The sequence below is a fragment of the Felis catus genome, chromosome E1 (genome assembly GCF_018350175.1).
Source record: "Felis catus isolate Fca126 chromosome E1, F.catus_Fca126_mat1.0, whole genome shotgun sequence".
NCBI classification, from domain to species: Eukaryota; Metazoa; Chordata; class Mammalia; order Carnivora; family Felidae; genus Felis; species Felis catus.
Genome location: NC_058381.1, coordinates 45,820,358 through 45,833,577, shown reverse-complemented (window position 1 = coordinate 45,833,577; position 13,220 = coordinate 45,820,358). Strand labels below are relative to the sequence as shown.

Below are 13,220 nucleotides of genomic sequence, written 5' to 3'. Positions count from 1 at the left end.
TAGGCCTGCAGGAAAAGCAGAAGGTTCCTGTAGAGGAGCACAGGCTGAGAGAGAGTACTGTATGGAGAGGACCACCAACAAGAGTGATGGCCTTCATAAGGCATGCAGCCAGCCTGTGCTGACCCACATGAGGGGATCAATACCTCGACCTTTCTCTCCTCTCTCCTGATTTCCTGTTAATATTCCCCTTTGGCCAAATCTGACTTGAAGCCAAGAGCCAGGAAATCCACTGGTCTTGCCCATACGGGTGGACCCTCCAGGGCTCAGAACAGGGACAAACTGAGGCTGGTATCCACACACCCCCAAACATCTCCTGAAGTTTGTCCTTGCCTGCTAATTGTCAAATCCTGGAGATACTTGAGATTTTTTTTTTAAACCTAGTTTCTTGCTTATGTTTTATAATTTTCTCCTCCTTTATATACTCTCTAGTTTAGAAAAAAAAATTTTTTTTTTAGTTTATTTTTATTTTTTGAGAGCGAGCAAGCAGGGGACAGGGAGAGTGCGAGAATCCCAAGCAGACTGCACACTGTCAGCTCAGAGCTCGATGCGGGGCTCAGATCTACAAACTGTGAGATCATGACCTGAGCCAAAATCAAGAGTCAGACACTTAACTGACTGAGCCACCCAGACACTGCCCCCTCTAGTTTTCAACTAATACAAATGGCTCCTTGTTAGTCTTGTTCACTAGAAACTTTGTCTACCTTTAAGTGCTAAAATTCTTCCAGGTTTCCATTTCTGACCCTCTTTAACCTATCCTTCACTGCCAGGTACAAAATGGCTTCTTGCGGCACCTGGTTGGCTCAGTCAGTTGAGCGTCTAACTCCTGATTTCAGCTCAGGTCATGATCTCACGGTTCATGGGATCAAGCCCCGCGTGAGGCAGTGTGGAGTCTGCTTGGCATTCTCTCTTCCTCTCTCTCTACCCCTCCCCAACTCGTACTTTGTCTCTCTCTCAAAATAAGTAAATAAGCATTAAAAAAAAAAAAAAAGCCAACCCTCTAAATGGCTTCTCAGTTGAACTGAGCATTAGAATTATCTGTGTACCTGGACCCCATCTGAAACCAGTTAGTCTCCAGATCTGGTATTGTGGACTTCTAAAGGAAAAATGCATCTCCTATGTGTCTGTGTCTTTACTCTCGATACTATCACACCACTTTTGACACCAGATGTGTAGGTTTTACACACAGCAAGCAATTTTGTATTCCCAGGTGCATGTCCTACAATTTCACTCCATTCTGACGCTGGAGATGGTATTCCATGCCACAAGCTAAGGGTTCAGGCCTGCAGGACTGCCTCCTCCCTACTTCAGATTCAAGTCCAAATTGTCACCTTGTGCTTCTGACAGATTGGTTATAAATCTGAACTTACAGACTCCCCTCTTCAGGTTTGACAAATTGGCTAGGGTGGTTCACAGAACACAGGAAACCAGGTTACTTGCTAGATGACTGGCTTATTACAAGGAACAGTAAAGGACCCCGATGAGAACAGCCAAATGAAACGATACGTAGAGCAAGGTCTAGAAGGGTCCTGAGCACTGGACCTTCGGTCCCAGTGAAATTTGGAGTTTGTGACCCTCCCAGCACATGGATGCCTACTTATTCATCAACCCAGAAGCTCTCCAGACCCTATCCTTTTGGATTTTTATGGAGGGTTCACTACGTAGACATGACCGAGTTCAATCATGAGCGGACGATGATTTAATCAGTCTCTAGCCCCTCTCCCCTACCCAGAGACTGTGTGGGGGTGGAGATGGGAGACTGAAAGTTCCAACCCTCTAATCTTGGTTGGTTCCCCTGGCAACCAGCCCCCATCCTTAGGGGCTTTCCAAAAGTCACCTCATTAACATAAACTCAGTGTGGTTGAAAGGGGCTTGTTATGAATAACAAAAGACACTCACTTTCTGCTCGGAAGCTATTTCAGGAACTGAGGAAAAACTAAATATTGTAACAAAAGGTGCCCCTTTACAAAGAGGCTCTTTGCAAGGGTGTGAGGAGCTACATGCCAGGAGCGGTGGGCCAAATATATATTTCTTATAAATCCCAGTATTGCAGGAGTGAATTGCGCCCCTCTCTCCCCCACCCCAACAATTCCTGTGTTGAAGCTCTAACTCAGAATGTGCCTATATTTGGAGATACAGGCTGTAAAGAGGTAATTAAGGTTAAATGAGGTCATAAGAGTGGGGCCCTAATCTGATAGGACTGGTGTCCTTAAAGACACCAGAGTTTGCTCTCTCTGCCAGTACTTGCACAGAGAAAAGGCCATGTGAGGACAGCACGAAGGTGGCCATTAGCAAACCACGGAGAAAGGCTGCATCAGAAACCAACCTCGACAGTACCTTGATCTTGGACTCTTAGCCTCCAGAACTATGAGAAAATAAATTTCTGTTTAAGCCACCCAGTCTATAGTAACTTTCCTAAAAATTTTATTTTGAGAGAGTGAGCGGGAAAGGGGCAGAGAAAGAGGGAGAGAACGAATCAATCCCAAGCAGGCTCCACCCGGTCAGCTCAGAGCCCAATGCAGGGCTCGAACTTATGAACTGTGAGATCATGACCTGAGCTGAAATCAAGAACCGGACGCTTGTTTAACCAACTGAGCCACCCAGGCGCCCCTGTTATATTTTGTTATGACAGCCCAAGCAAATTACTACCCCTGGGAGAGTCCGGACAGGTCTTTCTCATCAACTCCCTGGGTGATTCTAATACACACTCAGGCTGGAGAAGCACTGAGCTAGACAGAAAACTGATCTCTATAGGAAGACCAATAGTCGAGGTGACAAACCAGGGAAGCAGAGAGGAACCGCCCAGATGAAGGAAAGCCAGCCTAGAGGATGCCTTGATCATCCCTTGGCACTTTCAGCTGAGACTTCCACTACCATGCCAGAGTAATTAAGGCCAGCAGGGTAGGTAGGCCATGCCCTTAGCAGTCATCTCCTGATAATCTCACTTCCTAAGTATTTTCCAACTCTGCGTCCTCTCCATCAGCACTGTCCCTTTCCCCCTATACTCTAGTATGAGGGTTGGCAAACAGCAGCCCACTGGCCAGATCTGGCTTACCACCTGTTTTTATAAAGTCTTATTGGAGTACGGTCACGTGTGTGTGTGTGTACATAGCCTATGGCTGCTTTGGTATGAAAAGAGCAGAGTCGAATATTTGCAACAGAGGGGATATAGCCCACAGAACCTAAACTATTTACTATCTGGCCCTTTAAAGAAAAGGTTTGCCGATCCCTGCTCCAGTAGATGGCTACACTAATGATGGTTAAGCCAGAGACCAGTCATTTATAGATTAGTGCCTCATTGGTCCAAAACAATAAAAATCCTTTGCAGTGTACCTAAGTCAGCCCTTACTGAGCTCTGCTGTGTGTCAGACTGTATGGTAAGAAGTAGGGCTACAACAATGGATAAGGGCTATATTACCCTTACACTCAAGCGAGAGGGGCCCCTACCATAGAGGGCTATGCATCTTACAGACACACACACAACCAAACACAAAGGGTTATGTTCTGCTTCTGTCCCTTGGGCCCCAGTGCTCAGCATTGGCACAGCATGACCTATCACTCTGAGCAACTATTCTTGCAGCTCACGCCATTTGGCCCTCATGAAAACTATTTGCTGCATCCCTGGCAGTGTGTGTCCTTAAGACTAAAAAGACTAAAGACAACGGGTCAATGCCACAAAGATGTGGCTTGTGCCACTGCTAATGTCAGAGGAAGATACTTCTTCAGCCTGTTTGAGCAGTGGAAGGGCTTCGGTAAGAGAAAAAGCAAATAAGTTGTCGAAACCTCCTTCAGGCATCAATGCAATAGATAGTTGTAGAAACGATTTCCCAGTGGGGCTGAAGGTCCACTTCCTTGCTTCCCTTCATATTCTTTTATTTATTTTTAATATTTATTTTTGAGCGAGAGTGAGAGTGTGCAAGCAGGGGAGGGGCAGAGAGAGAGGGAATCACAGAATCCAAAGCAGGCTCCAGGCTCTGAGCTGTCGGCCCAGAGCCTGATGTGGGGCTCGAACTCACAGGTGGCAAGATCGTGACTGAGCCGAAGTTGGATGCTTAACTGACTGAGCCACCCAGGCTCTCCACCCTTCATATTATTTTAAGTCCTAGTTCTGAGGGTACTTATGAAAGAGTGTTATATTAACTGTATTAAACCATTCCTATTTGTGCATGTGTAGGTCTAGTTACAGCATATGAAAACTGATACCATTTCTTAACTAGTAGACATTGCACGCTAGCATTGGAATCCTTTTATTCATATGTACTTAGTAAGATTTCATTATTTTTATGAAATTAAATTTAAAATGTAGCTTTGGGGGCACCTAGGTGGCTCAGTCAGTTAAGTGTTCCACTTCAGCTCAGGTCATGATCTTGTGGTTTGTGGGTTCGAGCCCCGTATTGGGCTCTGTGCTGACAGCTCAGAGCCTAAGGCCTGCTTCAGTTTCTGTGTGTCCCTCTGTCTCTGACCCTGTCTCACTCATACACACTCTCTCTCTCTCTCAAAAAAAAAAAAAAAATTTAAAAAATGTAGCTTTGAACAATTTTAATTAATTGTATTGCCCCTTAAGATATAGTTTTTAACAATTTAGAAGAATAGCACATATAATCATGTTTTGCTTTTTTTTCAATTTCAAAAATCTTCAACTTTTATTTCAATTTTATTTCAATTTTCTTTTATTTTCAATTTCAAATGTTTTTTGAAATTAACCCAAATTTGTACTTTAAAGACAATTTTTTAAATTTATTTTTATTTTTTATTTATTTATTTATTTTTATTTATTTTTTTTTTTTGAGAGAGAGCGAGAACACAAGCATGCACAGGGGAGGGGGAGAGAAAGAGGGAGAGAAAGAATCTTAGGCAGCCTCCACACTGAGCACAGAGCCTAACACAGGGTTCAGTCCTGATCCCTTGACTGTGAGATTATGACCTGAGCTGAAATCAAGCGTCAGACACTTGGGGCACCCAGTGGCTCAGTCAATTGAATGTCTTTTCATTTCAACTCAGGTCATGATCCCAGGGTCATGGGATCGAGCCCCACGTCGCTTTCCGTGCTGAGCATGGAGCCTTCTTAATATTCTTTTGTCTCTCCCTCTCTTTCAGATAAATAGATTAATTAATTAATTTTAGAAAGAGTCAGTTGCTTAACTGCCTGAGCCACCCACATAGGTGCCCCACAATTTTTATTTCTAATACTTTAGATTATGAGCAAATGAACATACATTATGTAAAAATCAGGTTATGGTAACAGAAGTTAAACTGAAACCAAGACCAGAAAAATAAACTTTATAAAATATACGCTAGTTCTGGGGCTGCTGGCTGTCTCAGTTGGTGGAGCGTGAGACTCTTGATTTCGGGGTTGCAAGTTTGAGTCCCATGTTGGGTGTAGAGACTGCTTAAAAAGAAAAAAAATCTTTAAAAATATATATGTATATATACGCTAGTTCTTGTGTGTCATTTTTCATGGCTCAGCTAAACAGCACTAGTCTATTAGGGGAACCCTCAGACACGATAATTGCCTCTAATACTTTGCCAACTTTTAATCCCCTCAGAATCCTAGCTTTACATATATTTTTTACTGCATATGAAGGACTGCTTGTCAGAGTAAGATTATAAAGACCTATTCTTTAACTGTGTTAGCTTGTAGTTTATAATATAGTTTATAACGCTTAAATATTTAAACAAATGGAAACTGGGACTTTATTTATACTCTTGCCTCACAGCCCACAAACGGAGAAGCAGGCCTGTAAGATAGACCCAGCCTCCAGCTCCTCAAGGCTTGTGGGAGAAACTGGTGCATGTATGTAGTTATTGTGATACAACACCAGAGTGCTAGAAAAACCTATAAATGAGATGGGGTGTGGTCAGGGAGGACTTTCTGGAGGAAATTATCACTAGGCTTACAGCTAAAGGATAAGTAGGTATTAACCAGGTGAAGGGAGAGAAGGTATGGACGAGGCAAAAGAACATAAGGAGAGGAGAGTTCCAGGTAGAAGGAATGGTCTATAGCAAGAAGAGCAAAGCTTTTCTATAGGGAGCCAGAGAGTAAATATTTGAGGCATTGCAGGCCATAGAGTCTCTGTTGCCACTACTCTGCTGCTGAGTATTGCATGTTGCATGTTGTATTGTAGACAACACATAAGTGAATGTGTATGGAGGTGTTCCAAAAGAACTTTAGTTACAAAACAGGCAGCAAACCCACAGATCCTAGCTTGCTGACTCCTTGGCATACGGGAAGGCCCAGTGTTGGGAGAAAGCAGAGTTGTGGGACTGTTGATGGGTATTGCTGCTGCATAAAGGAGGAGGTGGGAGCAGGGGGTGGAGTTAACAGGAGGCCTCAGATTTTGGGTGGGAGGAGTCTGGATGCAGACACTGGAGATGTGGCGGAGGCGGCGGTGGCTGCTGCTGCTGTGGGCGTCCTGAACTCCCTGGGCAGAGGGAACAAAGTGAATGGTTTGGAAGGGTATTCTGTGAGTGTTGGGAGGAAGAGGGAAGGACAAGGTCAAGGCTGACTCCCAGACTTATGGCAGGCAGTGGGCAGATGGTGCTGGGGGAGGTGGGAGACCGGCAGGGGTTTGTGGGGGGGGGGGTGCAAAGACCAGGGGAGGGTTGGGGACAGGCAACAGGATCTGTTCCCCTGAAGGCTCAGTTCAGTGCCTGCCACACACACTTGGCTATACGTGGGTGGGTGGGAGTGGGGTGTCAGAAATGTGTCTGGCAGTTTCTATGAAAGTACAATCTATAAATCCTGAGAAAGTCAGAGGGAAGCTGAACATGCTGAGCTAAATACCTTTGTAATGATGATCTTGGGGAATAATGACTATTGACAGGTTTTCTCTAGCCTATGGCTACTGTAGGCTTTAGTTACTCAGGTTTCCTTTTGTTCACAACTACTGTAACAACAACACATGGACCCAGTATCTGCTGGTTATAATAAGCAACGTGGTCGGGAAACACGGCGTCATCCAGGCAGTAAATCTGGTCAACCAAATGGATTGGCCCCACAGACCTCAAGAGTCCCAAGATACAGGATTTGCTATGGGGGATAGTGATGTTCCTACATCCTACAGCCCCACACCCACAGCCATCCCTGGGGTGGTGTCTTATGTAAAATGATGGTGTGCTAGAGAGAGGTGGGTGAGGAGGCCACTGGGGTGGGTTGGCTGTAAGCATGGTTCATCTCTGTCAAGCTGAAACAAGGGTAGTGTTTGCACTGGCTGAAACAATTTAGATTCTCTGAATAAGAATTGGTGGTTCTGTGGCTTTTGTCATCAATCAGACGTACACTCCATGGAGCAACTGCCTTAGAACAAATGTTGCTGGGGCTGTTTGAGGAGCAGCGGCCCCAGTGACAGGGCGGGAAGCAGGTGCCACGTGGTGCCTCTTAGGGCTGAGTGTCCCAGGCCCCTATCCTCTCACTCAGATGATGGCCTCCCTGATTCCCCTCTTGCCCCCTTCTAATCTGTTATCTACCAGGCTGCCTGTGTGACCTTTTTAAAATGTAAATTGGATCTTGTCACTCCTGTTTAAAAGCCTTTAAGGGTTTCCCATTGCATTTAGGAGATAATCCAAACTCCTACAAGCCTGCCTACTGTGACCCAGGTCTCCCTCTACCGCCTCTCTCCCCCTGAGAATTCCTCCAGCCCAACCATGCTGGCTTTCTCTCATTCCTCCCCATGCCCCAAGCTCCTTCCTACTTTAGGGCCCTCATCATTCCCTTATTCTAGAAAGCTCTTTGCAATACCAACCCCTAGCAGGGCTAGCTCCTTCTTATATGTCAGATACCCACGTCAAAATCATCACCTCATAGGGACCTTTCCTGATCACTCAGGCTAAGTTGGGTCTCCCTGTCTTGTTCTGGCATAGGACCAAGGTCTTTTTTTTATCATAAAACTTGATGTAACTTATAATCTTACAAGTATGTGTGTGCTTGTTTATTGTCTAGCCCTCATCCCCACTATAGGCTCTTTGGAGACAGAGACATAATTAATTTTTTTACCACTGTGTTCCCAGAGACTAGCACAGTGCCTGGCACATGTAGGCTCGATAGATATTTGTTGCGTAAATGAATAAATGAGTAAATAAAAAGCCATTCAGCTAATCCATCAATTGATACTTCCTTCCATAAATGTATACGGCCATGTGTGTAAATGTATAACTTCTGTTCCAGTTACCTATTGCTGGATTACAAACCAACAATAGGCTTAAAACAACAACATTATTATCTCCTGTTCAGTGTGTTCAGTAGTCTCGGTTGAGCAGTTTTTCTTGGGATGTTTCATGTGGTTGCAGTCAAGTGGCAGCTGGAGTCCTCTGAAATGACTGGCTTCAGAATCCTCTGATGCTGGGGGCGGAGTAGAGCTGGGCCACCCACTAGAGTGTCTACCTTTGGGTCTTCACAGCTTGGTGGCTGGGTTTGAGAGGGAGTGTCCCAGAGGAATCTCCTTTTGCCTAAGAAATCCAGGCAGCAGCTGCAAGGCTGCTTATGACGTAGACTTAGAAGCCCCACAGTGTCATTTAAGCCATATTCTAATAGTCCCAGGTCACAAGGCAGCTCAGATTCAAGGGAGGAAATTTACAAGGACACTAATACAGTAACGAGATGCGTGGTTCACTGGAGGCCATCTTTGCAAACTGGCTGCCACAGTCTCTTTTATCATGATTATGTAGATGTTCCTATTCCTCCTTTACATTCCTTTGTTTATTTCTCCTGGGCTCTTGTGCAACCCTTCTATAATCTGTGTCCTTTATTGCAGTGACGCTTATTGGTAAAGTTGGAGCATTTCTTCCCCAAAGTTTTCAGAGGGCTGAAATTAGTCATTCAATTTCTAGTTACTCCAGGAAACTGGTCTACATTTTGGATGCTAACTTGCTGTGGGAGGAGCAGCAGTCTCTCTGTGCTTCTTGGTGTGGTAGAAGAGAAGCCAGTGCTGCTGGTCAACATCCAGGAATCTTGGTGCCCACTGTCTATTGCCAAGCGCAGTGCACTGACCCCGGTCAGCCCTCTCGGCACTGAAATCACTGGCTTGGAGAGCCAGGCCCGAGGAGATGGGATGGTTTCAAGGGTAAAAGATGCCAGCCCTGTCTCAGTTTTGCCTAGTGTTTTTGCTAATGTTTTTATCCAAATGTGAAAAGCTCTCCCTCTCCACCTCTCTTGCACTCCCACACCGCGCCCCCCTTTCCAAATGTCCTTCCAGCTGCTATTTTTGATTCTGGCCTGGAGGCAAATGTTTCACTGTAGCAGAATTACTGTAAAATTCCTTCCTGGGCTCCCACATATTATGGGACAATTCCCCAGAGAATCTCAGAAACTTACCACTTCAGAAATGGCCAAAGGCCATCCCAAAAGGCAGATCTAAGGAAACAGAACTATCATAAATGGTTATCATCAGAGGAATGGGTCAAACAATAGGATTGTTTTTAATGGCACTGGCTAAATCTAGCCACCTTTCTTTCTCTTTGGTCTATCAAGTCAGTTTCAAAGCACCAGACTATTGAGAGGCAGAAAATCGTATTATGAAGTTTGCTAATGGGCCCTTAAACGTACAAACCTGGGATATAAAAAGAACTTCAGTGGGCAGTATATAAACAAGGTGAAAATCTTATCCAAAAACAACTTTAAAAACTGCAGAGGAAGCAGCATCCTTGAAAAACAGTGAGTCATAAAACTTTTTTTTTTTCCTTCCTCTGATGGACAGAGAACACAAAAAAAGACTAACATGAATACTGATGATAGGTGTTTCCATACCACTGCCATTTCAGCATGTCTGGGGAAGGCCTGAGGATGGTCTGTGTCAAGTTTAAGAAGTAAGGCTGTCTGAATCCTCATGAAAAGGAATCCTCCAATTAAACACCTCTGGAAATTTGTGTGTTGTCTTAAAGCTGTGCTCCTGGTTGCTAATTGGTTGTTCCTTTCATGCTTCAGCTATTGAAATGCACACTTCACTTCAAATTCATTAGTTCAGTACTAAGGCAAGCTCAGATGAGCACCTTTATTGGATTCTTTTTAAATTATAAAAACAGGTTTATTGCATAAGAGAAAAATACATATAAAATTCTTTAAGAAAAAGAGGCAAGTCAGAACATAATTTACATGTTACTAAAGTTGATGACAGCCAAGTATTTCCTGCACAACTTTCCCAGGGACAGACAAGTAGAAAAGTGGACTTAGGACAAATGCTTAGGTGCTGAGTAGATTTGGTCTCAATTCCTCATTCTTTCCTCTCTCATACCCTTTGTCCTGTGACTTTGCAGATTTCCCCCAAAAGGGGAAGAATAGATTTTCCTGCCCTTTGACTCGGGGTTTGGCCATTTGATTTACATTTGTCAAAGAAACACTCATATGCACAATGCAAATAGAGGCTTAGAAAAGCACTCAGTTGGGCACGTTACTCTTCTACTCTGCCACTGCCAAGAAAAGAATGTGCCCAAGCTGGCTGCCTGGTCCCAGGGTGCAAGGAAAGACACATGGAGCAGAGTTGCCCTGCTAAGCTCAGCCTACCAGAGCACCCCAACTGACTGTGCCTGCATGAGCAAGCCCAGTCTAGATCAGCCAACCCAAACTCCTAGGTGCATGAACTGTAATAACAAGGGATTATTATTATTATGGTGGATTACTGTTGTGCAATAATAATTAACCAACAGAGGTGTTATGGGGTCATATTGGCTCTCCAGTGGTTCTGTAACCTCAGAATCAGCCTAATATCTTGAGGGTTAATAACCAAATGAATCTACAGAGACATTAGTGGATATTGGCATAATAGGCCCACTCTTCCCATCCAAAATGACAGAAAGTCTCCCCCGGTCTAAGGAAAGATCCCAAGACTTTACCAGGAAGCTCCATCTTGGTTTGGGTTCCCCCACAAGTTGACACTGAGATAAAAGTGCAAGTGCCAGTAGTTTATTTAAGTGATAGAAGTGTGGGAGGGAGTGATGCAAGGAAGGAAGAGCAGACAATAAAAGATGTGTTACCAAGCCAGCTACTACTGTGAACAACAACTGGAACTTAATCCCACTAGGCGAGTCTGAGAGCCAGTGTAGAATGCACCTCAGAGGAATCCCATCCAAGAGATGAGGAGCTGGTGTATTTCTTCAGCTCTTGCCGGTCAGTCACTGGCTAAGGGCCGCCACAGGAGAAATGATACCCAGGCATTACTAGCCAGACACACTAGCAGTAGCCAGGGAGTACCAATAAGGCAAGGAAATGTCGGTGCTGGAGATTAGAAGTCTGGTAGTCCTGGATTAGAAGCGGTAAGGCAAAGGGATAAAGGTGGGGCACTGATAGCATTTGCTACTCCTTCATTCTGGTTTTACCTTTATGTGGAGAGCATGAAACCGTGGTGGGTCTGGTGCTATGCATGTCAAGCATGGGCAGGTCGGCAGCGGGATACCTTGTGTGCTGACTAGAGCAATGTGTTCCTCCATGCCAATTCTCTTTCATACTTCTGCATATTTTCCTGTTATTTCTCCAGTCCTATCTCCTACCCTCCTATCACTTTCTAGGGTGTCCATTCCACTGGGGTGAAGATGGGTGGCAGCACCCATGAATGGCTCTTATTACGCGAGTCAACAGTTCAGGTCTGTGTGATCCATGGAGCAAGGAGATTGATGCTGTCCAGGAAATTGGAAACACACCCTTTAATTTTACAACATCCACAGTGCCAGCCTTCCCTCTGGAAGGCACAGCCATCCAGCGTGATAAATACAGTCACACCTACTGCCACACAGTAGCTGTGGGTTTTAAAAAGCTTGTATATTGATCAGTGTTCCTCAAACTTTTCATCAAAGTTCTATTATCAGAAAAAAGTAAACCATGTACCCCACCCCACGGTGGGTTTATTTGAATATAAAAATGTTTTAGATTACCGAACATCGAGTGTTCTGGACATGATGTTTTTGTCTGCTAGCATCCTTTCCTTGGAGGAAATCCTAGTCCCCTGCTGCATCATTGCTATTGAGCTATCATTCATGATGGCACTGATCCCTGGTCACAGGGCTGGGCTGCTGACATGGGCAAGACTGACCACAGTACCCTACTGGCACATATCTCAAGCAAGGCCCAACAGCCTCTTTTTTAAATAGGTGTATGGATATGGGGAGAGGTTCTTTTTTTTTTTTTTTAAAGCTTTTATTTTTAAGTGATCTCTGTACCTAGTGTGGGGCTCAAACTCACAACCTTGAAACCAAGAGTTGTATGCTCTACCAACTGAGCCAGCCAGGCACCCCCAAGAGAAGTCCTTTTTCTTCTTGTGGGTGGCTAAGCAAGGGTGAAGATCTGGAGTTGCCAGCAATCAAATGTAACTTGAAAAAGCCTGCACGCAAAATAAAGCCAAGCAAAGCAGAAAGATAGAGAGCTGGAGCTCTGGGAATGTAATTGCAGCATTGTATCCAACCATACCTGAAGCGTCATAGGTTTTCCAGTCGAGTGAACCCCCTCCATCAAAGGGTGGGGTGAGTTTGCTTGGGCGAGACCATTTGCAACTGAAAGATTCCTAAATTGTTGAGTAAAATAGACATTCCAGAAAAAGTGCCTTGTTTATCCTGCGGCTTCATATTTCCCCTAGCACACTGCTGTGTTTCCCCCTAGAGATGTAGGAGACCGTCTTTTTCAGAGATACCAAAATGTACCTGGGCCTCTTCTTCAAATGGGCATTGATTCTGAACACTTTGCTCTAAATTTCCCCAGCCCCTCCCCAATCTGAGCCTCTTGCTAAGAGCTCAAGCTCTTTGCTGTGCCCTATCCCAACTACCTATGCCCCACACTGTTCCGTCTACCACATATAGGTTTATTGCCATCCCTTCTTGGATCCTGTCCTATCCACTTAATATCACTCTGCACAGACATGGTTTTTCCCTGCCTCCTCATCCCTACCTTCCTGATTGTGGAAAGTCTGACCCTGAAAGACCAAATCCATGAGATGTTAGGAGAGAAATTTCTGGGGCCGGAGCAGAGAAGAATATGCCAGGGTGAGACCATCACTAGAGCAGACTGGGAAAACCCGTGATGTTGAAGCAGTGAATTTGGTTTTCAGGAACAAGACAAAGGCAGGATCCCAACCCAACAACCACAAAACATTCCTCTTTTATTAAGAAACGATTATACGTGTAGCACTATACTTAAGTGCTACAGGAGTACACAAAAGAAGGAGCAGACAGGCCCTACTTTCAAGGCAATTTTAATTTAGCTGAAGGATAAAGTAAAAATTTGGAGAATGATCACGAGGTAAAAC

General features: G+C 44.6%; 1 long non-coding RNA gene across 2 annotated transcripts in view; it reads left to right on the top strand.

Annotated features, from left to right (window-relative positions):
• Positions 1-13,220, top strand: part of LOC123381819 — an 81,711-nt gene that overhangs the window by 43,741 nt on the left and 24,750 nt on the right. The gene's annotated exons all lie outside the window — the stretch shown is intronic.